The sequence below is a fragment of the Protopterus annectens genome, chromosome 15.part0 (genome assembly GCF_019279795.1).
Source record: "Protopterus annectens isolate FY-2018-M chromosome 15.part0, PAN1.0, whole genome shotgun sequence".
Lineage (NCBI taxonomy): Eukaryota > Metazoa > Chordata > Ceratodontiformes > Protopteridae > Protopterus > Protopterus annectens.
Genome location: NC_056749.1, coordinates 387,441,396 through 387,468,012, shown reverse-complemented (window position 1 = coordinate 387,468,012; position 26,617 = coordinate 387,441,396). Strand labels below are relative to the sequence as shown.

The window sequence follows — 26,617 nt, the reverse complement described above, 5'->3', positions numbered from 1 at the left end:
CATCAGTAATTGCACATTGCAGACCTCAGGGGATACAAATATACCCTTACCTGGACGACTGCCTTATACAAGCGGACAACAAGCAAGCCTGGATAAGAAACTTGGACTATGTCATTCACTTACTACAGGCTTTGGGATACACAATCAACATTCAAAAATCAAGACTACTGCCATCCCAACAAATAATTTTTCTAGGAGCCAAACTGGACACAAGACTCACAAATGGCTTTCCTCACAGAAGAAAAACAAGAGCAATTACCAGATTACTTCAAAAGCCTAGCAAAGCACACCCAGATGACTACAATGGTACCTAAAAAGTTTATGGTCTCAACACAGCCACAACTTAGAAGCAATTATGCCACTCATTCCATGTCTACAAAAGGAATTTTTGTGGTGGGCACAAGCAAGCCAGCTAAACAAAGGCATGTCTTTCAACAAACCTCAAGCAAGCCAAACCATTACAACAGACGCCTCAGATCATGGATGGGGGGCGCACATGGAAGGCAGATGCATTCAAGGGCAATGGGCACCCCAGGAATTGCATCTGCACATCAATCAAAAAGAGATGCTGGCAGTGATTCATGCAATCGAGGCCTTCGGAAAATTTCTTCAGCAAGGTCATCTGCTAATAAAAAAAGACAGACAACACCACTGTTATGTGGTACATAAACAAAACAGGGAGGCACCCATTCTTACCCCCTCAGCAGACTAACAATGACTCTTTGGGAAAAGTCCCTGAAACTGAACATACAGTTGCAATCCCAGTTTGTTCCAGGCAAGGACAATGTTCTGGCGGACAGTCTAAGCAGAAACATTATGGACCCGCACGAATGGATGTTGCATCCAGACATTTTTTCACAAATAACTCAGGCATGGGGAAGGCCGGACATAGATCTCTTTGCCTCACACCTCAATCATCATCTGAAGAAGTTCTGCTCAAGGACACACCATCCTCAAGCCTAGAGAATGGATGCTCTCTCCTTCAGCTGGAATTCTCTAACAATCTATGCATTCCCACCTCTACCATTAATGACCAAGGTGTTACTGAAGATCAAAGCAGAACAACCGAAAGGCATTTTGATAGCTCCAGACTGGCCAAGACAGCACTGGTATCCATTACGAAGGAGCATAACTCGCACCAAGCCGTGGCTCCTGCCTAAATGGCCTCTGCTTATAACTCAGCACAATTACAGTCCCAACCTGCAAACATTGCAACTGACAGCTTGGAGGGTTCCATGACTTCTCCCCATATCTCTCTCTCCAAAAAAGTTCAAGAGATCTTACTGGAAGCACGCAGGCCTTCCACCAGAAAAACTTATTCAGCCAAATGGAAGAGATTCAACATCTGGAATGCCAACAAGGGTCAGGATGCATCAGTAATGAGCATCCCACAGATACTAGAATACTTGGCAGAAATGCTTCACAATGGCCTTTCATATTCTTCCATAAAAATACACGCTTCAGCAATTTCAGCAAAATACAACTGTGATCCACCTGTGTTTTCACATCCTTTGCTAAGACAGTTTCTAAGAGGGATAAAGAATATCAAACCTCTAAGAAAACCACCAGTGCCTGCATGGGACCTCAACTTCGTCTTGGAAAAATTAACTCTTCCTCCTTTCGAGCCAGCAGCATCTTCAGAATTGCAATTTCTCTCCAGGAAAACAGTTTTCCTGTTGGCAATTACTTCAGCAAGAAGAGTCTCGGAGATACAGGCCCTCATGGCAGTACCTCCATTTCTTATTTTCCATCAGGACAGTCTCTTTAAGAGCCAATCCTTCATTCATGCCAAAAGTGATATCCAGGGTTTCTCTAAATCAAGCAATTCACCTGCCTACTTTCTTCAGCCAATCCTCAAAATAAAGGAGAAAAGCTTTTGCACACTTTGGACATACACAGACAATTGCACAATTGTGCTATTACTTGGACAGAACAAAGGCCAACAGAAAGTCTGACCAACTATTTGTAGCTTACGCTGCTGGAGTACAAGGAAAGGCAATTTCCAAACAAACAATTTCAAAATGGATTGGAAACTGCATCAGATTCTGCTACTCTTTCCATGGAAAAGGTGTGCCAGCCAATATCAGGCCACACTCCACCAGAGCTACAGCCACCTCCACAGCCTTTCCAAGAGGGGTGGCTACAAAGGACATTCTAGAGGCTGCTACATGGAGCTCCGTGCATGCATTTTCCAAACATTACAACCTGCCTTTATATTCCAGATCCCAAGCAGGCTTTGCTTCTGCAGTCCTGCAGGGCATTTTAGCTACACCATCCTTACCTTAGATCCTACCACCCCCAGCTTGGCTATGGTATTCAACCCATATGTCAGGACTGCAGTTGCATTCTTGAAGGACATAGTACAGTTTTGTACCTACCATAAATGTAGATGTCCGATAGATATGCAACTGCAGTCAGGTTTTCCCTCCCTCCTACCCCTCTGTAATTCTCTTTTTTGGGTCCACTCCCCCTTTTTCTAATTAGCTGGGGATAGCTGTTATGGTGTATCTGTTTATTACTGTTGTGCATGTCTGGAATTTTATCCATTCTCTAAATTTAGCCTTCCTTGGAGGGCACCTGGCATCTGGGGCAAGAAACACTGAAGAAGATGGCGTTGACTGATGCTTTTATACCCCAGCCGCTCTGACGTCGGGGAAGAAGCGACATCAGCAGACGCCAGACCCAGACTTTGGAATCCGGCCGACCAAAGGGCTGCCTGAGGCAGGACAACCCATATGTCAGGACTGCAGTTGCATATCTATCGGACATCTACATTTATGGTAGGTACAAAACTGTACTTTATTGTTGGTGTCCTTGGAAATCTGCACATCTAAGAAAGTGGTTGAAGTATAGCTATGGGAAGAGGTAAACTTCACGAAGGATTGCCCTTATTTAAAGAAAATCATTAAAACCAGTGCAGGGGGTGACTGTAACACTACAAAAGTATATTACAGGGCAATGAATTAATTGCATTCTATGTGGGCAAGACTGTAAATAAACTCAAGCATAGGATTTCATGTCATCTGTCAGAAATCCGCTCTGGATGTAAAAATAATGCACTAACCAAACACCTTTCTCTTCATAAACGACACACAGGTTTTAAGTTCCAGATCCTGGATCACATAGACATGGGTGATCGTGAAGAAGACATCCCAAATATTCTGGAGAAACATGAACTCGTGTGCAATTAAAGCCTGGACTAAACTACTACTGTTCAATTAAATGGGTACTGGAACTTAGAAAATTGCCACATTCATTACATGACTAATTTTATTTTATTTTATTCTACCAGTTGGTTTTAAATACCATTTTAAATCAGTTGTAATTTGAGTATATTTTGTTTCCATCATCATACATACATTTTTTTCTTATTTTTATTTTTTTCTGGCTCTTTTTTCCATTTTATTCAAAATGATGTGTAATAACAATACTAGCTAATTATACAATTATATATATATTTATAGATCATTTTTAGGGTTCTTGTACACAGACCTGAAGAAGTCTAGAAGGACGAAAGTGATATTTTTTAACAACAGGTTATGAAAATAGAAATTGTTTTTTACATGCAAAATGTATATGTATATATTTATATATATTTTTGATTACCAAATGAATCAAGGTTGATATATTTCCTGGGCGGTGCAGTGGTGCGGCGGTTAATGCTGTCGCCTCACAGCAAGAGGTTCTCCGGTTCGATTCTCGGCTGGGGTGCCTTCTCTGTGGAGTTTGCATGTTCTCCCTGCGTTCACGTGGGTTTCCTCCGGGTACTCAGGTTTCCTCCCACATTCTAAAAACATGCTTCTGGAGCATTTCTCCCTGGGCCTCCACTGAAAACAGGATCTGTGGAACCTAGTCGGACTTTCCCGGTCAATAAATGTTAAATAAATAAAAATAAAATAAATAAAAAATTTCCAGCCATGTAGTATATTGTCTTGGATAAAATCACAGACTTAATAATCTACTTAATAATCTGGTTAAATAAGAGATACCACATCATTATAAATTTTATTTAAAGTACATAAGACATGTACAAAGACATACTCGGAGGCTCTGATCAAAAATCTACCAAAACAGCAGAGGCCACCAAAGCAGACACCCAAACAACTGCCAGCTCATGACACAACACATGCAACACATAGACCACATGCAACACATAGACCACAAAGTCAGTGTGCCAAACAGTCACAGCCCTTAAGGCCAAACACAATGCCAGACACACTTGTCATAGGTGACTCCATAGTCAGACACACTGACATCCCACTCACCAGATTGAGTAAGGAGAAGGTCACAGTAAGCTGCCTGTCGGGCGCTAGAATCTGCCACATAACGCAAGCACAAGTATGACTCAGTCATTGTCCATGCTGGCGTGAATGACCTGAGACGTACCTCCCTGGACTACATGAAAAGAGACATAGAGGAGCTCTCTGATTATGTAGCCCAGGCAGGTATGACCCTGACCCTGAGCAGTATCCTACCTTCACCAAGAATGATGCCACAATACAGAGACAAGATGATCAGCTTTAATAATTGGCTTAATCTCTGGTGTCATTCAAAGGGGATCCAATGTCTGTCTGCCTGGGATGACATGCTGGACAAGCCACGCTGCCAGAAGGGACGGCTTGCACCTGTCACCCCTGGGCTTCCAGATATTGGCAAAGGCTCTTGCCACCCCCATAGTGCCTTTTTTAGGAAAGGCTCAAATTCTAAACCTACCACCCTAGAACACAAAAAAGAAAATAAACTAAGGGTAATGCTGCTCAATGCCAGAAGTCTAAACCTCAAGATGCACGCACTCGAAGCCCTTCTCAGTATGGAGAACATCGATGTCTGTGCTGTGACTGAAACCTGGTTCAAGGCTCTTGAGAGCACCCCGGCACCATCAGGTTTTACCTCATATCATGCGTTCCGGCCCCAAAATCCGGACCACACCAAGAAAGGAGGGGGGGTATCCATATTCATAAAGGATACCCACACCTCCAGGTTGGTGGCAACGTACGAAGCATCGGAGACCATCCAGGTGCAAGTAACCGTAGGAAAGACTGCTCTGCAATTTATAGCATGTTACAGGCCACCCTCTCAAACTCAGGAACATCACACAGCTTTCCTGAAAACACTCGAGGGGATAAATGTATCTCCAAACACCATCATATTAGGTGATTTCAACTACCCGAATATAGACTGGGATCATTACTCAAGCCCCAACACTCTAGCCCAAAGGTTCCTAGAGTTCATAAACTCAAATGCCATGGAACAACTAGTCACCATCCCCACAAGAGGAGAAAACATACTAGGTCTCATCATCACGAACATGGGGACACAATGTTCAGCACCAGAGGTGTACCCCTCATTGGTGAGATCAGATCATAAACTAATCTCACTGGAAGTCCACATCCCGCCCCCACCCCAGATAAAAAAGACCACAGTGAAGAACTTCTCAAAAGCCAACTTCACGCTTCTTAAGTCTGGTGTGGTTTCCTTCAAGGCCCCTGAGCCAGCGGAAACCATTACCCAAACAGCTGAATCGCTTACAAATGCCTTCCATCAGCACCTCCAGGACTGCATGGATCAGGCAATCCCAAACAAAACAATGATTCTTTGCACCAAAGGCAAGCGCCCAGTCTGGTGGACCCCAGCCATTAACAAGCTCTACAATAAAAGGAGAAAGCTACTACAAGATAGAGCAAAATCCTTAAAAGGGAAGACACCCTTGATCACTATAAGTAAAAAACTACGATCGCTCATAAAATCATCCAAGGCAAATTTTGAAAGAAAAGTCGCTAAGGACTCAAAAGACAATCATAAGGCCTTCTTTAGCTATGTTAGAAACCTGGGAGGAAACTCCCAGATATGCTCAGAATTAGTTCAAAATGAAGTAAAAATCACTGAACCAACAGACATTGCCAACATACTGGCTGACAGGTTCAGTGCAAATTTCTCCCCCCCCCCAAAAGGAGAGACATCTATCCCAGCAGATTGTAGCCTCCCACACATCTCAAACGCTCAGGTGAAAACCGCTCTTTCCAAGGCAAAAAAACACAGCATCTATGGGACCAGATGGTGTCCCCGGTTGTGTGCTCCACGAACTCAATGAGGAATTAAACCCGCCGTTAGGGCAGCTGTTTAATCTTAGCCTCACCTCAGGATACGTACCCAAGGAATGGCATACGGCAACTGTGGTCCCACTTTACAAAGGCGGTGCCTCCACTAACCCTGGTAATTACCGCCCCATCAGCTTGACAAGCCTAGTCTGCAAAGCTATGGAGAGGATCATAATGGAACTCATAAACAAAGACATAGGGGCCTTACAGACATTGGATCCAACCCAGTTTGGCTTTGTCAAGGGCAGATCATGCCTTTTAAACTTGGTTGTTTTTTTTGAAACAGTCACCAAGGCCATTGATGAGGGCAAGGCAGTCCACACAGCCTACCTTGACCTTGCAAAAGCTTTGGACACAATACCCCACTCGGGTATCATAGAAAAACTCACCAACTTAAATGTAAACCCATACGTCACAAGATGGGTTGCAAACTGGCTAAGTGACAGAACCCACAGGGTCAGAGTGGCTGGTGCCATGTCAGACTCCAAGCCGGTCACAAGTGGTGTCCCACAAGGCTCAGTCCTAGGCCCCCTCTTGTTCGGCATCTACTTTTCAGAAGTACAGGCAAACACAGGAGGATTATGGCTGACTAAGTTTGCAGATGACTGCAAACTGGGCGCCATAGTTGAAAACACATCAGACACAGATATCCTCCAGAAGGGTCTCATAGAAACGGATAACTGGTGCCAGAGCCATGGCCTAAAGTTAAACGCCAAAAAATGCATAGTCATACCCTTCGGGAAAAACAAGGTTACCCCTAGCTACCATATAGGTGGCAATCCACTAAGCACAGAAGAGGTTATCAGGGATCTGGGGACCCAGGTTGACAGAAACCTTTCATTTGACACCCACGTTGCCAAGGTAGTTAGAAATAACCTTCTACATTGCCCACCTGATCATGAAGGGATTCACATCTAGATCAAGGGAGGTCATTGTTCCCCTCTACTCATCACTCATCAGACCAATGATTGAGTACAATGCCCCATTCGGAATGTATCTTACCCGACACCTGCAGCAATTGGAAAGGCCCCAAAAGTTCCTCACCAAAAGGATAAAGGGTCTCAAAAATATGTCTTATGCTGCCCGACTGAAGGAACTCCAGCTCTATTCAGTCGCATACCGTCGGCTCAGAGGTGACCTGTGCCTAACATACAAGGCCATGTCAAACCCGGAAGTGATGGACATGCTCCACCTCAAAAAATCTAAATCCACAAGAAATACAAGAGGAAGAGACTTAAACCTTAACACAGTTATAAATAGGACGTGCTGGAGGGACAGATTCATCACCCAGAGACTCCCTATGCTGTGGAACAAAATCCCGGTACATGTGAGGCAGAGCACCTCGCTGGCCCAGTTCAAGAGAAATCTTGACCAATGGATGGGAGATCGCAGGTTTACCCAGGTTTACCCCAGGGATCACCTCAGTGTCACTGCTGGACAGAGGCACGGTAAACTAATGGGCACAGTACCTTTCAAACTTAAGGGGTGGTGAAAGCCACAAAACTTTGGGCTAGGCTTATAAATGCCCTTGGGCAGATAGCCTCATCCTATGAACCTAAGACATCATTTCTTTTTTTTCTATATGATTATCGGTATTCCGACAATCAGCACTATGTTACGGTAATTCCTTTTATTACAAGCAAGTCACAAGAGAAGGGAGACCCACATCATGTCTGTTGCTTGCAATTCAGTATAATGAGGTTCAGTCAAATGAGTTTTCAGTATTTTGAAAATTCGATATTGGTGTCTGTCAAATTAAATTTCAGTCGTGTGTGTGTGTGTGTGTATATATATATATATATATATATAATCTATATATATATATATATATATATATATATATATATATATATATATATATATATATATATATATATATATATATATGCCAGGTTTTTGTGATATAAAAAATGAGACCATAGTAAATAATTTCAAAACATTTCTCACCTTTAATGTGATCTATATCCTGTACAATTCAATCTGTTCGGTGAAAAAATAAAAAAAACGTACAATATGCTGGTTGCATAATTGTGCACACCCTTAAACTAATACTTTTGTTGAAACACCTTTTGATTTAATTACAGCATTCAGTCTTCTTGTGTAGGAGTCGATCAGCATGGCACATCCTGACTTCGCAATATTTCATAGGTTCATACTAGGCTATCTGCCCGAGGGCATTTATAAGCCTAGCCCATTGTTTTGTGGCTTACGCCACCCCTTTAGTATGGGGAACTATACCCATTATTTTGCTGTGCCTCTGTCGAGCAGTGACACTGAGGTAATTCCTGGGGTATATCTGCGATCTCCCATCCATTGGTCAAGATTTCTCTTGAACAAGGCCAGCGAGGTGCTCTGCCTCACATGTACCGGGATTTTGTTCCACAGCATAGGGAGTCTTTGGGTGATGAATCTATCCCTCCAGCACGTCCTATTAATAGCCGTGTCGAGGTTTAAGTCTCCGCCTTGTGGCTCTGATGGATCTAGATTTTTGAGGTGAAGCATATTCATCAAATCTGGGTTTGACATGGCCTTGTATGTTAGGCAAAGGTCACCTCTGAGCAAGCGTAAGCGACTGAATAGAGCTGGAGTTCTTTCAGTCGGGCAGCATAGGACAGATTTTTGAGACCCTTTATCCTTTTGGTGAGGAACTTTTGTGGCCTCTCCAGCTGCTGCAAGTGTCGGGTCAGATACATTCCGAATGGGGCATTGTACTCAATCATTGGTCTGATGAGTGATGAGTAAAGGGAGACTATGACCTCCCTTGATCTAGATGAGAATCCCTTCATGATAAGGTGGGCAATGTAGAAGGACTTCCTAACTACTTTAGCTACATGGGTGTCGAATGACAGACTACTATCAACCTGGGTCCCCAGGTCCCTGATAACTTCTTCTGTGCTCAGTGGATTGCCACCTATTTGGTAGCTAGGGTAACCTTGTTTTTCCCGAAGGGTATGACTATGCATTTTTTGGCATTTAACTTTAGGCCGTGGCTCTGGCACCAGTTATCCGTTTCTGTGAGACCCTTCTGAAGGATATCTGTGTAAGATGTGTTTTCTACTATGGCGCCCAGTTTGCAGTCATCTGCAAACTTTGTCAGCCATAACCCTCCTGTGTTTGCTTGTACTTCGGAAAAGTAGATGCCAAACAAGAGTGGGCCCAGGACTGAGCCCTGTGGGACACCACTTGTGACAGGCTTTCTTCACTCTTCCTTGCAAAAGTGCTCCAAATCTGTAAGATTGTGAGGGCATCTCTTGTGCACAGCCCTCTTCAGGTCACCCCACAGATTTTCTATTGGATTTAGGTCTGACTATGGCTGGGCCATTCCAAAACTTTAATTTTCTTCTGGTGAAGCCATTTTTTTGTTGATTTGGTTGTATGCTTGGGGTCATTGTTGTGATAAAAGGTGAAATTCATCTTCGTCAGCTTTCTAGCAGATGTCTGAAGGTTTTGGGCCAAAAGTGACTGGTATTTGGAACTGTTCATAATTCCCACCACCTTGACGAAAGCTCCAGTTCCATCTGAAGAAAAGCAACCCCAACCATGATACTGTCGCCACCATGCTTCACCGTGGGGATGGTGTTATTTTGGTGATGCGAAGTGGTGTTTTTGCACCAAATGTATCTTCTGGAATTGTGGCCAAAAAGTTCAACCTTTGTCTCATCAGACCATAACACATTTTCTCACATGCTTTTGGGAGACTTGATGTATTGTCTTACAAATTTTAGCCAGGCCTCAATGTTTTTCTGTGTAAGAAAAGGCTAACATCTTGCAACCCTACCCCATGTCTTGAATAAACCTTTTAAAATTATTCTTACGTTCTGCTAGTGTCCGATTACTAAAACTAGCACAAATGTCACTATCAGCTTTAATATGATCCACGCCCAAACAGTAGACACAACGGACATGTGTATCTGAGTTAGGCATCTTACGTCCAAACGGTTTAAAACCCAACTTAGCTTTGTCTGACATGATAAGGAAACAATGCTATTCTATAGAAAAAATAAGGAAGAAAATACCAGTGATGTTATGTTAAGGAACACCACTAGTAAAAAGGGAAGGCCTGTCAAAGACAGGAGAGAGGAACAGTAACAAAAAGGATAAAAAATTAAATTACCAAGGAAGAGGGTAGGAAATAGGCCTAGGTTATAGGAGACAGTGAGAAAAGGCTAACTTGACTAAAATTTTAGTAATTTCGAAGAAAAACTGTCATAAAAAAATCAACAATTTACTACTTGGCTTTAAGAGAGATAACGAGATCTGGAGTATCTAGGAGAGGGGCACTGTGGGTAGGTTCTTAGCTGAGAGTTTTTGGCTTGCACGAGCTGGGAAACTGCCGTATCGGTTCCGAGGACAGAACCAAGGTCCTATCTGTAATGAATGAAAAAGAAGTTATGTCTTACCATAATGTTCCATCTGTATTGTTGATCTTCGTTCAGTCATTACGCATGGGTATAGGTTCCGAGCTCAGAACCGAGCCGGCCATTTTCCAAGCTCGCGTCAGCTTCAAACTCTTGAGCTAAACTCTTACCCACAAACCCCCTCTCCCTGTTACCTCATATTAAGTTTGCAAGTCAAAGAAGGTAGAGGCTACCTCTGGTCAAATAACCTAAGAGAACCGGATGGTGAGATCCACTAGAAACCACAGGAGGAGGAAGTAGGGAGGGTCGTAATGATTGAATGAGGATCAACAATACAGATGGAACGTTATGGTAAGACATAACTTCTTTATCTGATACTGTTAATCCTTGTTCATTCCTTATGCATGGGACAGAGTCCCCAGCTACCTCTATTTCTGGGAGGCTCTCATGGAAGGACATTCCTGAGCACTACAGAACCGAAAGATACTCTTCTCCTGGAGGCCAAATCCAATTTGTAATGATTGATGAAGGTATGAGGCATAGCCCAAGTTGCAGCTGCATAGATGTCATGTAAAGAAGCTCTGGCATGAAAGGCAGCAGAAGTTGCCACCGACCTTGTTGAATGAGCTTTCATGGTAGTAGGCAACGAAATATTATGCGGTGTATAAATAAAAGGTCACACAGTCCTTCAACCATCTAGATAATGTGACCTTAGCCAATAGCAGATCCTAATCTAGGTCCAGAAAAGGCCAAAATAACTGGTCAGATTTACAAAAGGGTTTAGTCCTGTTTAAGTGAAAATGGATTTGCCTACGTATATCTAGGGTATGTAGGCAATACTCTCTTCTGTTTGAATGATTGGGAAAGAAAACTAGCAATTCAATGGCTTGATTAATGGACATTACAGAGATCACTTTAGGCAGAAATGAACTGGCAATTCTATGGCTTGATTAATGGACATTTCAGAGATCACTTTAGGCAGAAATGACGGATTAGTTCTCAGAGACACTATCTCTATGAAAAATCAAGTATGGACTCTTGATACACAAAGCTTGAAGTTCTGAAATACGTCTGGCAGAAGTAAGTGACCAAAAACAAGGTTTTTCCATGACAAATACTTGAGGTCGCAAGAAGAGGCTGGTTCGAAAGGTGACATTGTTAGAGCTTGTAGAACGAACGATAAATCCCATGGTTGAATAGGTTCTCTAAAAGGTGGCTTCAGATAATTCACACCTTTTATGAAGGGTTTGTACAATTTCTTGGACATGAGAGGAATCTTGGACACCCTCATGAAAATTAGAAATTGCAGACAAATTAACTCTAATGGTAGAGGCCGATAGACCCGATTGAAACAGGTCTGCCAGATAGTCTAATATTATCGACACTGGTGCCGAAAAGGGGTCTACTTGTTTATCTTTCAGCCAACAGATAAATCTTTTCCACTTACGCAGATAAGTAATTCTAGTGGAAGACTTATGAGAAGCAATGAAAATATCACGTGCTGGTAAAGAAAGATCATTCTGCCTGGTAATCAAGGGAATTGGAGTAACCAAGCAGTGAGCTTCAAGCTGTTCAAGTTGGGATGAATCAGGTTCTTTGGGTGTAAGACCAAGTCCGGGGTTGGATGGAGAATCCATGGTCGATCTTAGTAGGTGAGGCCAAAGGAAGGGGAACCAAATCTGTCGAGGCCAATACGGTGCTATAAGGATCACCTTGCTCTTCAACCGACGGGCTTTCTTCAGAAACTGGGGAATGAGGGGAAAGGGTGGAAATGCGTAAAGAAGACCCGAGGGCCAATCGTGGACTAGAGCGTCCTTGGGTGACTGTCCCGGAGGAGGAATCAGAGCGAAGTAGTTGCTGCATTTGTAGTTGGTCGGGGATGCAGAGAGGTCACAGCAAAGATGGCCCCAGCGGTGGAAAATCTCTGCCGCTATCAAGGGATTCAGGGACCACTCATGAGGTTAAAGAATGCACCTGCTGAGTCTCTGCTATCACGCTGGAACTCCCAGGAATGTGCGTTGCGGGTAAGATTTGGTTCCACCTTGATTGTTGATGTACCAGACCACCGCCATGTTGTCTGATTGAATCGCAATTGTCCCAGACGGCAGCAGGGGATGGAATGCTTGCAATGCCAGAAGCACCGCCCTCAGCTCTAGAACATTTATATGCAGATGGGCCTCAAGTTCGGACCAAGTGCTTGGACTGTCTGTCCCTGACATAGCCCCCCCCACCCAGAGAGGCATCCTTGGTCACTGTGGCCTTGGGTTGCTAGGGGGAGAAGGGGCGAGACCATTGTGAGAGATTGTGTGTCATCCACCAATTTAAATCCTGTTTGCACCTGTGGGTTACTCAAATCATGGCTGAAAGAGGATGCTGAAAAGGATACCATTTGGTGAGCAGTAGCCATTGTAGAAGCCTCATGTGAAACCTGGCCAGGGGAACAATGGTGATGGAGGATGCCATGGAACCCAACAGCTGTAGAACCGAGTGAGCCGTGGATTTTTCCTTTGAAAGGATTGGAATTAGTTGTTGCGTCATCCTTAGAATTCTGTGCTCTGGAATAGCAGCTCTGCAGTTTTTTTGTGTCCAAGATAACCCCTATGAATTCTGTCGACTGAGATGGGTTGAGATTGGATTTCTGCCAGTTTATGGTTATGCCTAGCCTTTGAGCAGCGAGGAGAGAGTATGCCAGGGCTTTTTCCAGTAGATGTCTGGTGGAGGTATGGTTATGCCTAGCCTTTGAGCAGCGAGCAGAGAGTATGCCAGGGCTTTTTCCAGTAGATGTCTGGTGGAGGCGGGAATGAGCCAGTCGTTTAGGTACGGAAACAAAGCACATCCAATCGTCTTTTTCCAAAAGCGGGAGGATAAACTGTATTGTGACCATCCGGAATTTTTGTACTCTCACAAACTTCTTCAATACACAGATCCAAAATTGGCCTCCAGTCCCCGGTTTTCTTTGGCACAAAAATAGTCTCGAGTAGAATCCGGATCCTATCTGGTCTGGAGGGACTATTTGGAGGACTTTTCTTAGCAGCTTTTCTATCTCTAGTGCTGCTTCTTCCATTTGACTGGGTAGAACGTCTGGAAGATTTTTTGAAGGGACGGGACAAAGAGCGAAGGGGATATGATGACCTCTGGTTATGATCCTTTGTACCCAAGAATCAGTGGTGATGGTTAGCCAGGCAGAAAGGTACAAGGAGAAACGTCCCCCAACCACCTCCAGAGGAAAGGAGTTGGGTCGCTCTTCAGGAGCGCTGGTAGGATTGACCAGGGAAAAAATCCCTGGAAGCCTGGTTACGCTGTCCCCCTCTGCCCCAAAAGGAGCGTCTTCCCTGCGAGTTTCCCCCTCTGCCTCTGGAGGAGAACTCTGCCTGTGTGTCACGGAAAGGACCCTGAGATTTATTGAAACATACCTTCCCACTCTTTTGGTTTCGGGAGAAAGCACGTTGAGGGGAAGAATAACGGACACCTACAGCAGATACCATCCTGTTCACATCTGGCCAGTGTGCTTTTAATTTTGGGCCCAAACAATGAGGAGGCCTTAATGGAGGCATTAAGAAAAGAAGACTTAAAGGGTTCCGTGAAGTTGCACAAGCGCATCCAGGCATGTCGTCTCAATACTGCAGCTGAACCCGCTGCTCTAGCTGCTCCTTCTGATGCGCGAGATATCAGTCGCATAGAGGAGTTAGATATAGATTCAATGGTGGCCAGCTGAGAGGCCACTTTGTCATGGACCTCATCAGACACGGCACCAGCCAAGGTTTCAGAGAGCTCAGAAAAATACCACTTTGTCATGGACCTCATCAGACACGGCACCAGCCAAGGTTTCAGAGAGCTCAGAAAAATACAGTTGTGTACACTTACCATAAATGTAGATGTTCGAGTGTATTCACTGTTACAGTCATTACATTTGGATAATCCTGCTGGGAGGTTGCCCTCAGTCGCCCTGAATTCCAAAGTCCTGGGTGCTGCGTCGGCTGCTGTCGCCCCTTCCCTGACGTCAGGTCATCAGGGGTATAAAAGATGCGGCCAACGCAATTTTCTTTAGGTTTTTCTTGCCCCAGATGTCAGGTGCCCCCTAAAAGGGTAGCCAAAATTTATATATATATATATCCTGGACTGCAACAGTGAATACACTCGAACATCTACATTTATTGTACACAACTGTACTATGTTCTTCCTGTTTCACTGTTGCAGTCATTACATTTGGGTAGAATCCCAAAGCTACGGAATGGAGGTTGGAGCTAAACAGCATTAGGAGTGGCTATGAGGCCCTGCAGTGGCAATGCCTGCCCTGGATTTAGAGTAGAGTGGCAGATGACAGTGCTTTGTAAAGGTGTGCACTGAACTCCAAGTAGCAGCCTCTAAAATGTCCTTGGTTGGTACTCCCCTCAGATAGGCTGAAGTGGCTGCAGCTCTGGTTGAATGTGGCCTAATGCCCTTAGGCACTGGCTTGCCATGGTGCAAGTAGCAGAAACGAATGCAGTGGCCTATCCATTTTGAAATAGTCTGCTTTGATAGCCTTTCCTTGTGATCCTGCAGCATATGCCACTAGTAATTGCTCTTTTCTGAAAACTTTGGTTCTGTCCAAGTAGAATCTAAGCTGTCTGTGTACGCCCAAAGAATGCAGAATTCTCTCCCCCTTGTTCTGTGGATATGGATAAAAGGTCAGCAGATGAATAGTTTGGTTAAGAGCCACACTGGACACCACCTTAGGCATAAATGTTGGGTTTGTCCTCAGAGAGACCCTGTCTGGATAAAAAATGATAAAAGGTTCCACAGCCCTGAGTGCCTGTAGCTCGTCTTGCAAAAGTTATTGCTAGGAGCAGAGCTGGTTTTCCTGCAGAAGTTATTGCTAGGAGCAGAGCTGGTTTTCCAAGATAAAAACTTTATATCAGCAGTAGTATCTGGCTCAAAAGTACACAGGGTGAGTTTTTCCAAGACATAGTTGAGGTCCCATGCAGGCACTGGTGATCTCCTTGGAGGCCTTAAATTTTTGGCTCCTCTGAGGTACTGTTTTAATAAGGGATGAGAAAAGATTGGTGGCTCTGTATTGTAATGAGCCAAAATGGCAGAGGCATGAATTTTAATAGATGAAAAAGATAGGCCTTTGTCCAGCATCTCAGTTAAGTATTGCAAAATCCGAGGAATATTTGGCACAGCTTATCAGTTCCTTGTGCCTGGTTCCAAGCACAGAATCTCTTCCATTTTCCAGCATAAGATTTTCTAGTACTAGGCCTTCTGGCCTCCAAAATGACATCCACAACAGCTTTGCTGAGAGGTGTGTTTTGTATGACTACATTATCTGCCATGCTGCTAGGTTTAAAGTCCTGAGTTGGCTGTGCAGGATCTGATTGTTTTTCTGGGACAGTAGATGAGGTATTTGAGTTAAGGTCCAAGCTGGACATTGAGACAAGTTCTTTAGGATTGGAAACAAGTACTGGTGGGGCAATCAGCATAATTTTTGGCTTCTCCTGTCTGACCTTTAGGAGTACCTTGGGGAGGAGAGGCAGTGGGGGAAAGGCATATACTGACAGGGCGTCCACTTTCCATGCTTGTCTGTAATAAGTCCTTGTGCAGAATCTTTTTAGTTGGTAGTTGTGAGGGGAGGCAACTAGATCTATGTCTGGGCATCCCCATTTCCTTGCTATCATGCTGAAGACTTGTGAATCCAGCTGCCACTCGTGGGGATCCAGGAGATTTCTGCTTAGTTCATCTGCCAGAGTATTTTTCCTTCCTGGCAGGAATTGTGCTTGCAGATGTACATGGTAAGTTAATGCTGTGTCCCACAAAGTCATAGCTAGTCTACAAAGGGGCTAAGAATGTGTGCCCCCTTGCTTGTTTATATACTACATGACCGTGGTGTTGTCAGTTTTTATCAGTAGTCGTCCTGGATGAAGTAGGTCCTTGAAGGCTGTCAGGGCATTCTGAACAGCTAGCATCTCTTTTTGATTGATATGTAGATGCAATTGGGTTGAGGACCATGTGCCCTGAATGCATCTTCCTGTCATGTGGGCCCGCCAGGCATAATCTGATGCATCCGTTGTTATGGTCTGCCTAGCTGGGGGTAATGTGAATGGCTGTCCCTTGTTTTGGTGACAAGCCTTTGCCCACCAACAAACCTCCTGTTGTAGGCAGGGAATGAGAGTAATCATTGTTTCCAAGCTGTGGCAATGTTGAGTCCAAACACTTAGGTACCATTGAAGTTTCATCATATGCAGTCTTGCATATGGAATTAATACGATGCAGGATGCCATGAAGCCCAAAGCCTGCAGAATTTTTCTTGCAGGTAGTTGGGCCTTTGTGCCAACATTTTGAAATAGTTAAGTCAGTTGCCTTTGTTTGTCTGGCGTGAGATAAGCCATCTGGGCAGTTGTATTTAAGCTTGCACCCAGGAATATTATCTCGAGAGGGTACTAGTTTTGATTTCTTTTCGTTGTGTACCCTAGGCATGTTAGAAGTCTTTTCACAAATGCCAGATGCTGTAGAAGAATGTCCTTGTTCTCTGCTTGAATTAGGCAGTTGTCCAAGTACGGATATATTTGTATTCCTCTTTGTCTGCAAAATGCAATTACTGGTGCCAGGCACTTTGTAAAAGACCCTGGGCGCAGTAGATAAGCCAAAGGGCAGTGCAGAGAATTAGTAATGCATTGAGCCAGCCTTGAATCTGAGGTATCTTCCGCATAATTGTCTGATTGGGACATGCAGGTATGCCTCTTTTAGGTCTAGAGTCACCAGCCAAGCGTTCTTGCCCAGCATGGACAGAAGCTGCTACAAAGTCATCATCTTGAACTTTGGTATATCCAGGAATGTGTTCAGAATAGATAGGTCCAGTATTGGTCTCCAGGTCTTGTCCTTTCTGGGAACCAAGAACAGTCTTGAGTAAAATTCTTGTCCCTGCTCTTGCTCTGGTACTTGTTGAATGGCCCCAATGTCCATGAGGGATGAGACTTATTTTTGTGCCTCTGCCCATTGATTTTTTGGCAGATATGGCCAGCCGTTTGCATTTGGCAGGGTATGGAAATGGAACTTGTACCCTTGTGACACGATATTTAGAACCCACTTGTCTTGGGTTATAATGTGTCAACTTTGAGAAAAAAGTGTTAATTATCCCCCTAAGGGTGCTGCCAGAAGATAAGTGCTTGGTGCAGGCAGGGGGAAGTCATTGGGACTGTTTCCTTTATGGTTGTGAATTGTCTTCTCCAACTTTGGAGGTAGAAGCACCCTATTGCTTTGACCTGTAGGAACCTTGCGCCTGGGATCTACCCCTAGGGCGTCTGGATCTGCCCCTTTGAGGTCTGCCTGACACAGGAAAGGACCAATTCTTTGTAGGCCAGTATCTACTGTACCTAGGTGGCTGTACTTGTAAAAAATCTTTGACAGTTTGCATAGAATTAGCTTTGTCCTCCATTTTCTTTAACACCTCCTCTGCCTTAACACCAAACAAAGTATCATGCTGTAAAGGTGCATCTAATAATTTAACTTTGACATGATCAGGCAGATTTTGTTCCTTTAACTAAGCATGCCTCCTAATTACAGAACCCGTAACTGCAGCCCTGCAAGAGGCCTCCAAAGAATCAAAACCACATTGCAAAGTATGCTTTCCAACTTGTTCAGCTGCATGCAATAAATCCTGCATTTCCTTGTTAATCAGAGTTTAATAACATTTTCTGTTTAAGCAATGCCATGACATGTTGCGGATATTTGAGCATATGAAACTGACAATTTAAGGCCCTTATAGCCAAGGTAGCAGATGTGTAAACCTCCCCCCCCCCCCCATCTATCCAGTACCCTATAATCTCTGTAAGGTTTTTTTTGCAGCAGAAGCCTTAACTCCTTTGGGACCCTGTGAAATAGTTTCTGGGTCTGCAGCAGGGTTTTTAAAAAGGAATTTATGAGAGTCAGGAACCTTGTAATATCTGTCAGGCTTAACAGGAGCTGGAGGTAAGGAGTCAGGGGTAAGACTAGACTCCGAAAACACATCATCTAACACAGGTGGAATAGCTAGTGGTGTGTGTTAAGGTAGTAAAAGGAAATCCCTGAGCCTCTTTCTAGATTCTGAAAAATCTTGGCTCTCCCAGTGGAAATGCTCCCTCATGGTATGCAAGGTTTCCCCAAAACAATAGTCCTCTGGTGGAGAAGCTGAAGGTATAGATTCTTCAGTATTAGAATCCTCATGGGGGGGGGGGTAATCCTGATCAGAAGAAATAGAAACCTGATCTGAAGATTCACAGTCAGTCTCTTGCCTAGGCCTCTTATCAGAAGGGAGATGGGAACACCTGATCAAGGTAATTAAGTCTTCGGCCATTTTGAGCATCTGTTTTTTTTTTGGGCATAGGAGGCCTGTCCACGTGGCTCTTGAAGTTTGTTTTTTTGCTTTAGTCTTTGCCTTTGAAGCTGAGGTTGGTTTAATATAAAGATGTTTAGATTTGAATACACCCTCAGAAGCCGGTGCCTGCTCAGCGGCTCAAGACCCATCTGAAGGAATAGTATCTGAGGCTCCAATACCTTGAGTTTCCAGCGGCATGGCCGACTCCACGTGGGAGTTGGTAGCGGCCTGTGACTGTAAAGTAGCGGGCGTCAGGGGCTGCGAAAGCACCTCACTGAGAACCGGTGACTGGCTTAGGAGAAGCTTCGTCATCGGTTTTCAGCCTCGGTAGTCTCTCTCTCTCCTTTTCTTTGCGTTTTTTGTGAACTCTGGTAGTCGGATGGCTATCCGACGACATTTCTGGATAATTAAACTGGCATCCAAAATAGTTTAAAGCAAAATCATACCGACGCTTAATAGTGTGTTGGTTAAATCTAGCACAAAACTGACAACCAGCAATGTTGTGATCAGGACCTAGGCAAGAATACAGTAAGAATGAGAGTCCTTATGAGGTATTTGCTTTCCACAAGAAATACAATTATTAACTTTTTCTGACATCGGTCTGGAGCAAGAAAAAAGTTTCCCCAACGGGGTACTTAGCTTTATTGAAGACTTCGGATCTGAAACTCGAACACGAAAATCTCAGGAGTCGGCCGAACGGCACTTGTGAACTGCTTCGACTTCGTGCACCGCGTGGCAAGAAAGACTGAAGAAACTGGTGTCGGCCGCATCTTTTATACCCGACGACCTGACGTCAGGGAAGGGGTGACAGCAGCCGACGCAGGACCCAGGACTTTGGAATTCAGGCCGACTGGGGGCAACCTGCCAGCAGGATTACCCAAATGTAATGACTGCAACAGTGAAACACGAAGAACACCCAGATCCCTCTGAAGCCTGGTGAAATGTGCCATATACTTCAGGGACCTGATAGCAAAGGTCGCTGAAGCAAAGGTGCGCTTCCCTATCCTGTCCAAGGTCTGGGACTCTTTGTTAGGCGGATGGAAAGTCTGGCTTTCTTCTTCTGCCAGATCCTTTTTTGTTGCGCCCGCCACCACCAAAGCATCCACAGGAAGACCTTTGGACCAATGGGGATCCGAAGCAGGAGGGGACAAGATCTTATCTGGCCACCGGGAAATAGCTTTGACAGTACCAGGAGCCTTCGAAACATGCTGCACGATGAGCCGGACAAGTTCATCGGCAGGTGGAGTAACCCAAGAGGTAGGGGGTCGGGCGCAAAGGCCTGCAGGAACACAGATTCCTCAGAGGTCAGATTAGAGGACTGCCAGTGACCTCTCTGTTTCAGGGTTTCGAGGATATCGCCAAAGGATACCTCAGAGGGTGACCGAGGGGATCCTTCCTCCTCATCGAAATCTGTGTCTTCGGTGAGGGACTCCTTTGGGGAGTCCATGTGCTTCCTCTTACACAAACTTTTCCAGTAGACCTCAGCGGGAGAAGCTGGAGAAGACAGCGGAAAAGAGGATTCCTGAGGGAATATGTCCTGCGGCCCTTGCACCCAGAGTCCGATAGATGTGACTTGTGGAACCAGTGTACCAGAGGAGGGCGAAGGTATAGACAGTCCGGTATCTCTTAGCAGCAGCGAAAGCCTTCTCCATCAGCTGGAAGGCTGGTCCACCCAAACAGGAGTATATGTCTAGGACAGGGGTCACCCCTCCCCCTAAGTGGCTCAGCCTGCCGACCCGGAGTCCCTGGATGGCTGTGGAGCAGCAAGCTATGCGTGTCACAGCTGACATCCTGGGTCGTAGCAAAACTTTCCTGCCACGAAGGCAACTGCGGTTTCTTAGTGAAATCCATAAAGGTAACCGCAGAAGGGGAAGACTGTGCTATATCCATGGACTTCAAAAGGCAATGAAGGAGGAGAATAAGAAGGGGGTCTTTGGAGATGGGTGATCACCTCCCAAGGAAGGATAGTTCCTGAGGGGTGGGATACCTCTGGCCAGGAGTACCTGGTCCACAAGACGCAACACATCACGTTCAGAAAGGCTTCTAGTGGACTTCACAGAGACTGAGAGAGAAACAGAACTGTCCACAGAAGAGGCAGACTCAATGCCCATCTCATCTGACTGCACCGAGGACAACGGTACTGAGACAGACTGGACTACTGTTGTCTGCACCGAAGTCATCTGTGCCGAGGTCATTGTCTGCACCGCTACAGGGATCGGTGCCGAAGTGGTTGTCGGTGCCGAAGCTGGAATGGACAAAACTGGAGTCAACAATAAAGGCTTCGGTTCCGAGGAAGATCTCGGAGCTGACGCAGTCAAGGTCTGTGCCGACACAGTGGTAATGGTCTGAACCAAGGAGCCCCTCGGTGCCAATATATAGAAGGCTGCAGGAGAAGATGGAGACGAAATCACTAATGGAGCCGAAGGTCTAGGCACCAAAAGCACTGGAGTTGACAGAGAGCTCCGGAGCCGAAATTTTAGCCTTTTTATGTTTTGGTTGGTGAGAGTCCCCAGCCGGGGACAAAAGCAAAGACTTAGCCTTAATAGAAACATCCATTTTCTTATGGGTTCTAGGAGGGGTTGTGACCTCCGACCCAGAAATAGCCTCTGAAAAAGGAGATTTTAGAAGTCCCTTCAGTATCAGCTTGTTTTTCCTTTCCGACAAAGTTTTATTATAAAAGTTCTAACAAATAGTACAGGGTGGTTCAACAGATAAATGGGAAGCTCCCAAACAATAAACACACAAAGAGTGTGCATCAGATGTAGGCAGTTTGTGTCCACAATCAGAACACCACTTAAACCCCGGACTACCTTTTTTATCTGCCATGACAGCAAATTAATTAACAAAAAAATACCAACAATGGTACAAGAGGTATGAGAGAGAAATGGAAAGTATTACCAACGATGGTAAAGAGAGAATACCTCGCGGTAAAAGTAGTAAGGAAAAGGCAGAAAAACCCTGAAGAAATTATAAACGCTAGATGCGATAGGGTAAGAGACAATAAAATATGAACTTTTCTGACAGAAAGGTAATTTGTAAAGCAATTAAACAATTGACTGTACTTTGGTAACAGGGAGAGGGGGATTGTTGGCAAGAGTTTAGCTCGAGAGTTTGAAGCAGACGCGAGCTTGGAAAATGGCCGGCTCGGTTCCATGCTCGGAACCGATACCCATGCGTAAGGAATGGACGAGAATCAACAATATCAGAGCAAAGATTTACATCATCAGATGTACTGTTTCTAAATGTGGTTATGTCTACTTACATTTTTATGGGAAGCATCTCAAGTAATAAGGTGGAGGTTTTGTGCATTCCAGCAGTAGTGGCAGCGTGTAGACTACTGTAAGATAAGTAAAAGGCATATGCCCTTTTCCCCACCGTAGTGCGATCCTGGAGTTAGTATATATGGTGTGGGGGGTAGCCCCCACCTAGTTTGGTTTTACATAATCCGGTTTCTGTTAAGAGGGTACATAAGTATTTCTTTAAGTTCTGGAAAGTTAGTCATTGGTGTTGTAAGTGTGCATGTCTGTAGTTTACCAGTTTGTTTGTTTCGGCTTTTCCCGGTTAGGGGTCGCCACAACAGAACTCCGGTCCGCTAAGGATTGGCAGTAGATTTTTACGTGCTGGCTTGCCGGGCCTAACGCACAACCTTCAACGAAGGAACGCCCATTCACGCATGTCGCCACACAGAAGACGCTCTAAATGAGAATCGAACGGGCAGCGTCTAACTGTGAGGCGACAACTCTACCGCAGCACCACCACCGCAGTATTGTCTGTAGTTTACCAGTTATTATTTTGAAATGTAGCATTGCAAGGTTTCAGTCAAGTGAGTTTTCGGTATTTTGAAATTTTTTTTTTTCAGTCAAATTAAATTTCAATCATGTGAAAACATACATAGAAAGTTGCTACAATACGAAGTTATATATTTTCATGAAACTCAAATGCTGTCAATATTTAGCGGCTACAGACCTTGAACACTTGCCAAAAATACACAAATTGGATGAGGAATCAAAACAGGAATCTTCTGCAAACTCTGCTTCTGTCTCTTCCTGCTCTCGTCACATGGACATTGCCTCAGTAAAACATCGAACACACAAATCCATCATGTCAGATATTTCGTTTCATTTCATTTTACTATTATATTTACAAGAATAACAAACTTAAAACCATTTTAATGTCTCAGGATTCGTACCCAACAGAAACACAGCAGCACACTTCCTAAACTATTTTAGGAGATGTGGACCAATGAATGGGCACCTAGTCTATGAAAACACTAAACTAAGACAATGAAACCACTCTAAAACACAAATCGTTATCCACACGACATAGGAAAACGTAACTCTCTTCACGATATTTCTTTTCTAGTTGCATGGGAGTGCTCAAATTGCCCGCCACAGTCTACCAGCTCCTTATTATACAACACATTCACCAACGAATCGGTTACATGCAGAGAGAAATACTTGTGACAGCAAACTAGTGCGACTGGAAGGCCAGCCAAACACTCAACGTCTTGATGTAGTACTAAGACAGCAACAGACACGAAAGTAGGAGTTTGGTTTGAATGTAACAACTTCCCTTACCTAATTCCGCGCGAAGGAGAATAGCGGCATTCCTTGTGGGCCAAACGCCTGAAAACCCCGATCTTTAAAAAAAGAAGTAACAGTAAACCATTCTCATCGGCTTAGAGACGAAACTTCGTTAGCACTTGAAATGATATAAAAAAGCAAAGCGACGCAAGAAAGTCAATCCAGAGCAGAGTTTATCTTTCTCGAGCCGGAGGCGGGCCTACTTGTAACGATCCCAACCCCCGGCTTCTAGTTTAGGAGAGGGGGGAGTGAGAAAATCTCCTCCCATCCACAGTTCTGCTTTCCTACCTCAAGTCTCTGCGCTATTCAGAAGGTGTGTCTGGAGTTTTACCAGTATCCAGAGGTCCATAACCAAGGGATAATGATGAACCCGTCAGATTTTAACTGGAATTTGTCCTGTATTGTGTGTAGAAGTGAAAATGACTGTGGTCAGATGTTTTGGGGTGGGTATAAAGAATCACCGTTCCCCAAAGTTTTAAAGGGTGTTTTGAGAAACTTTCTTAGTAGCGTAAACATGTTTATTTTGCTTGCATCGTGCACGTGTTTCTGTATTCAGTGTTACTATTAGTTAACCAAGTAGTGAAGGCTTTCTAAATGCAGGAAAATGGCATTCATAAAGCAATGGCTTTTCCCGGTTAGGGTTCGCCACAGCGGATCACCAGTCTGCTAATGATTGGCAGTGGATTTTTAAGGGGCCGAAGTGACAGCCCAACGTTCACGTAAAAAAACATGTACCCGCATGTCTTTATCGTTTACGCAGCCGCATGGAGGACAACTCGGTCGAGAATCGAACTGAAGAAATAACTTTTTGTTGTGAGGCAGTAACGCTAACCGCGGCCAGGAAAATGGCATTGATACGAAGAGAATAATGATATTGTATTAGATAAGTAGCCTCAATGATTTGCAGGTAAATCGGGCGTGTTGTGGTATAGAAAAGACTGCAAGTATTTTTTCCTTCGTTTTTGGAGAGATCCAGTCCCCCTCCGCAAATTAAGTATACCAATTCTGAGATCGCACTACCTTGAGAACTAAAAGACTAGGAATATTCATGTCGCCCACAGTACGAATATTATTACTACTTTCACCGAACGCTGGATGGTGGGCGGGGTAGGTATGCGTTAGAAGAGTAAACAGGCAATGGACGTCCTAACTCGCCATCTGAATTGATTTAGTTGCATATTTTTTGTAGACATCCTAGCTCATCAGCTAAATTGATTTCCATGTTTTCTATAAGTGCTGTAGTTAATACAAGCTCAAGTACATTTTATGATCAGAAACAGCACAGTACTTTGGGCATTGTAGTGCCTCGGAAGTCTGTACTTGGGACCTCTTCCACATTTATAGGTTCATAGGTAGATATTAGGCTATCTGCCCTGGGGCCTATGCAAGCCCAGCCAAAAAGGTACCAATCAATCATCAAGATTTTTCTTGGAGTGCTAATGAGGAGCTTTGTTTGATATAGATAGGTAGTTTATTCCAGAGTATGGGAAGTCTCTGGGACAGGAATCTATCCCTCCGGCATGTTCTGTTTAATGTGGTGACAAGGTTTAGGTACCTAGAGCGTGTAGTTCGGAGAGATTGGGATTTCTTTAAGTGGAGCATGTCCAACAGCTCTGGGTTTGATATAGCTTTGTATGTTAGGCAGAGATCACCTCTTGAGTAGGCGATATGCGACGGAGTAAAGCTGGAGTTTTTTTAGACTGTGTAGGACATCTGTTTGAGGCCGGTAATCTTCTTTGTGAGGTATTTCTGCGTGCTTTCCAGTTGTTGTAGATGTCTTGTGAGGTACATACCAAAAGGGGCATTGTACTCTATAGTGGGTCTAATGAGTGATGAGCAGAGGGGAACAATGACCTCTTTTTTTTTTCTGGATGAGAAACCTTTTGTGATGAGGTGTGCCACGTTGAAGGATTTTCTGACTACTGTGGCGATGTGATTATCAAAGCAGAGTCTACTGTCCACCTGTGTCCCAGGGTCTCTTATCACACTTTCAGTGTTAAGTATACTGCCGCCTATGTTGTAGTTCATGGGTACAGAGTTTTTACCAAAGGGGAAAAAGGGATGACAGTGCACTTTTTGGCATTGAGCTTGAGGCCATGGCTTTGACACCAGGCATCTGTCTCAGTGAGGCCCTTTTGTAGGATGTCCACATCGTTATTAACAATATTGCCTCAGCATAACAAAACCGTAATTTGGTTGTGTAAGCAGATAATAATCTAATGAGGGAATTCAGTTCAACCAGGTGGCTGCGGTGGTGCAGCAGTTAGTGTTGTCACCTCACACCAACAGGTTCTCCAGTTTGATTCCCAGCTGGGGGTTCCTTCCTGCCTTGGGGTGCTCCATTTTTGTCCCCCATTCCGTACGTGGTGTGAATGAATTACTGCGGCAGGGCTAGCCACCTGGTAATGTAAACCTTTGCTCGAGATGATTGTCACTGCAGAAGTGACACCCCAACCCCCATGAGCAGAATGGGAAAGGGGGTTGAGGATGGATGGAGTTCAGTTCAACACAGTTGACCTCCTGGTTAAACTGTTAGTAAATGCCTCAGAAAGCTTACTTTTAACAAAACAGGATTTTGATCTTCCATTGATTTGGCTTCAAATTCAGTCTTCTCAGAATACTCCTAATGTACAAGTTACTGTAAATACACTTTTCAGATTAGATTTGCTGTCCTGGGGGGCTAGTATATGCATTAATGTGAAATGCTAAAACAAATGAATCGGTTCCCTGTAACCGAAGATCTCAGTCCAAACCACTTTAATTTATAAATTATTAGTGTGGAGTTGGTGTAATGATTAAGGTCTTTGTCTTAAAGACACAAGGTTTAATTCTGACCTCTGGTCTGCTGATTGTCTAATATTTGTGGTCTTTTATTCAAGACCAAGAAGCATAGAAAGTTCTGAACTGTGAGGAACAAGTGAAAGAAAAAAAATTTATTTAAGTTCTGTTTGACTGTTTGTGGCACTTGTAGTGGTTCATAGGTTGGTACTAGGCTATCGGCCCTAAGGCCTGTGCAAGCCTAGTCATAACAATTCCCTGGAAATTTTTTCTCACAATATTTACTTCTCTGGGCCCCTGTCTAGCAGGGTGGCTGACATGATCCCCGGGTGAATTTCCTATCTCCCATCCAATCATCATGGTTCCTTTTGAAGAGGGCCAATGAGGCGCTCTGCTTGACATGTATGGGCAGTCTATTCCAGAGTATGGGGAGTCTCTGGGTCAGGAACCTATCCCTTCAGCATGTTTTGT

General features: G+C 44.3%; 1 long non-coding RNA gene across 1 annotated transcript in view; it reads right to left on the bottom strand.

Moving 5' to 3' along the window:
• LOC122789701 overlaps positions 1–23,756 on the bottom strand; it is a 406,422-nt gene extending 382,666 nt beyond the window's left edge. The window contains exon 1 of the long non-coding RNA XR_006362865.1: positions 23,363–23,756. This is a non-coding gene — a long non-coding RNA (uncharacterized LOC122789701). The remainder of the gene's footprint in view (positions 1–23,362) is intronic.
• Positions 23,757–26,617: the final 2,861 nt, after the last annotated feature.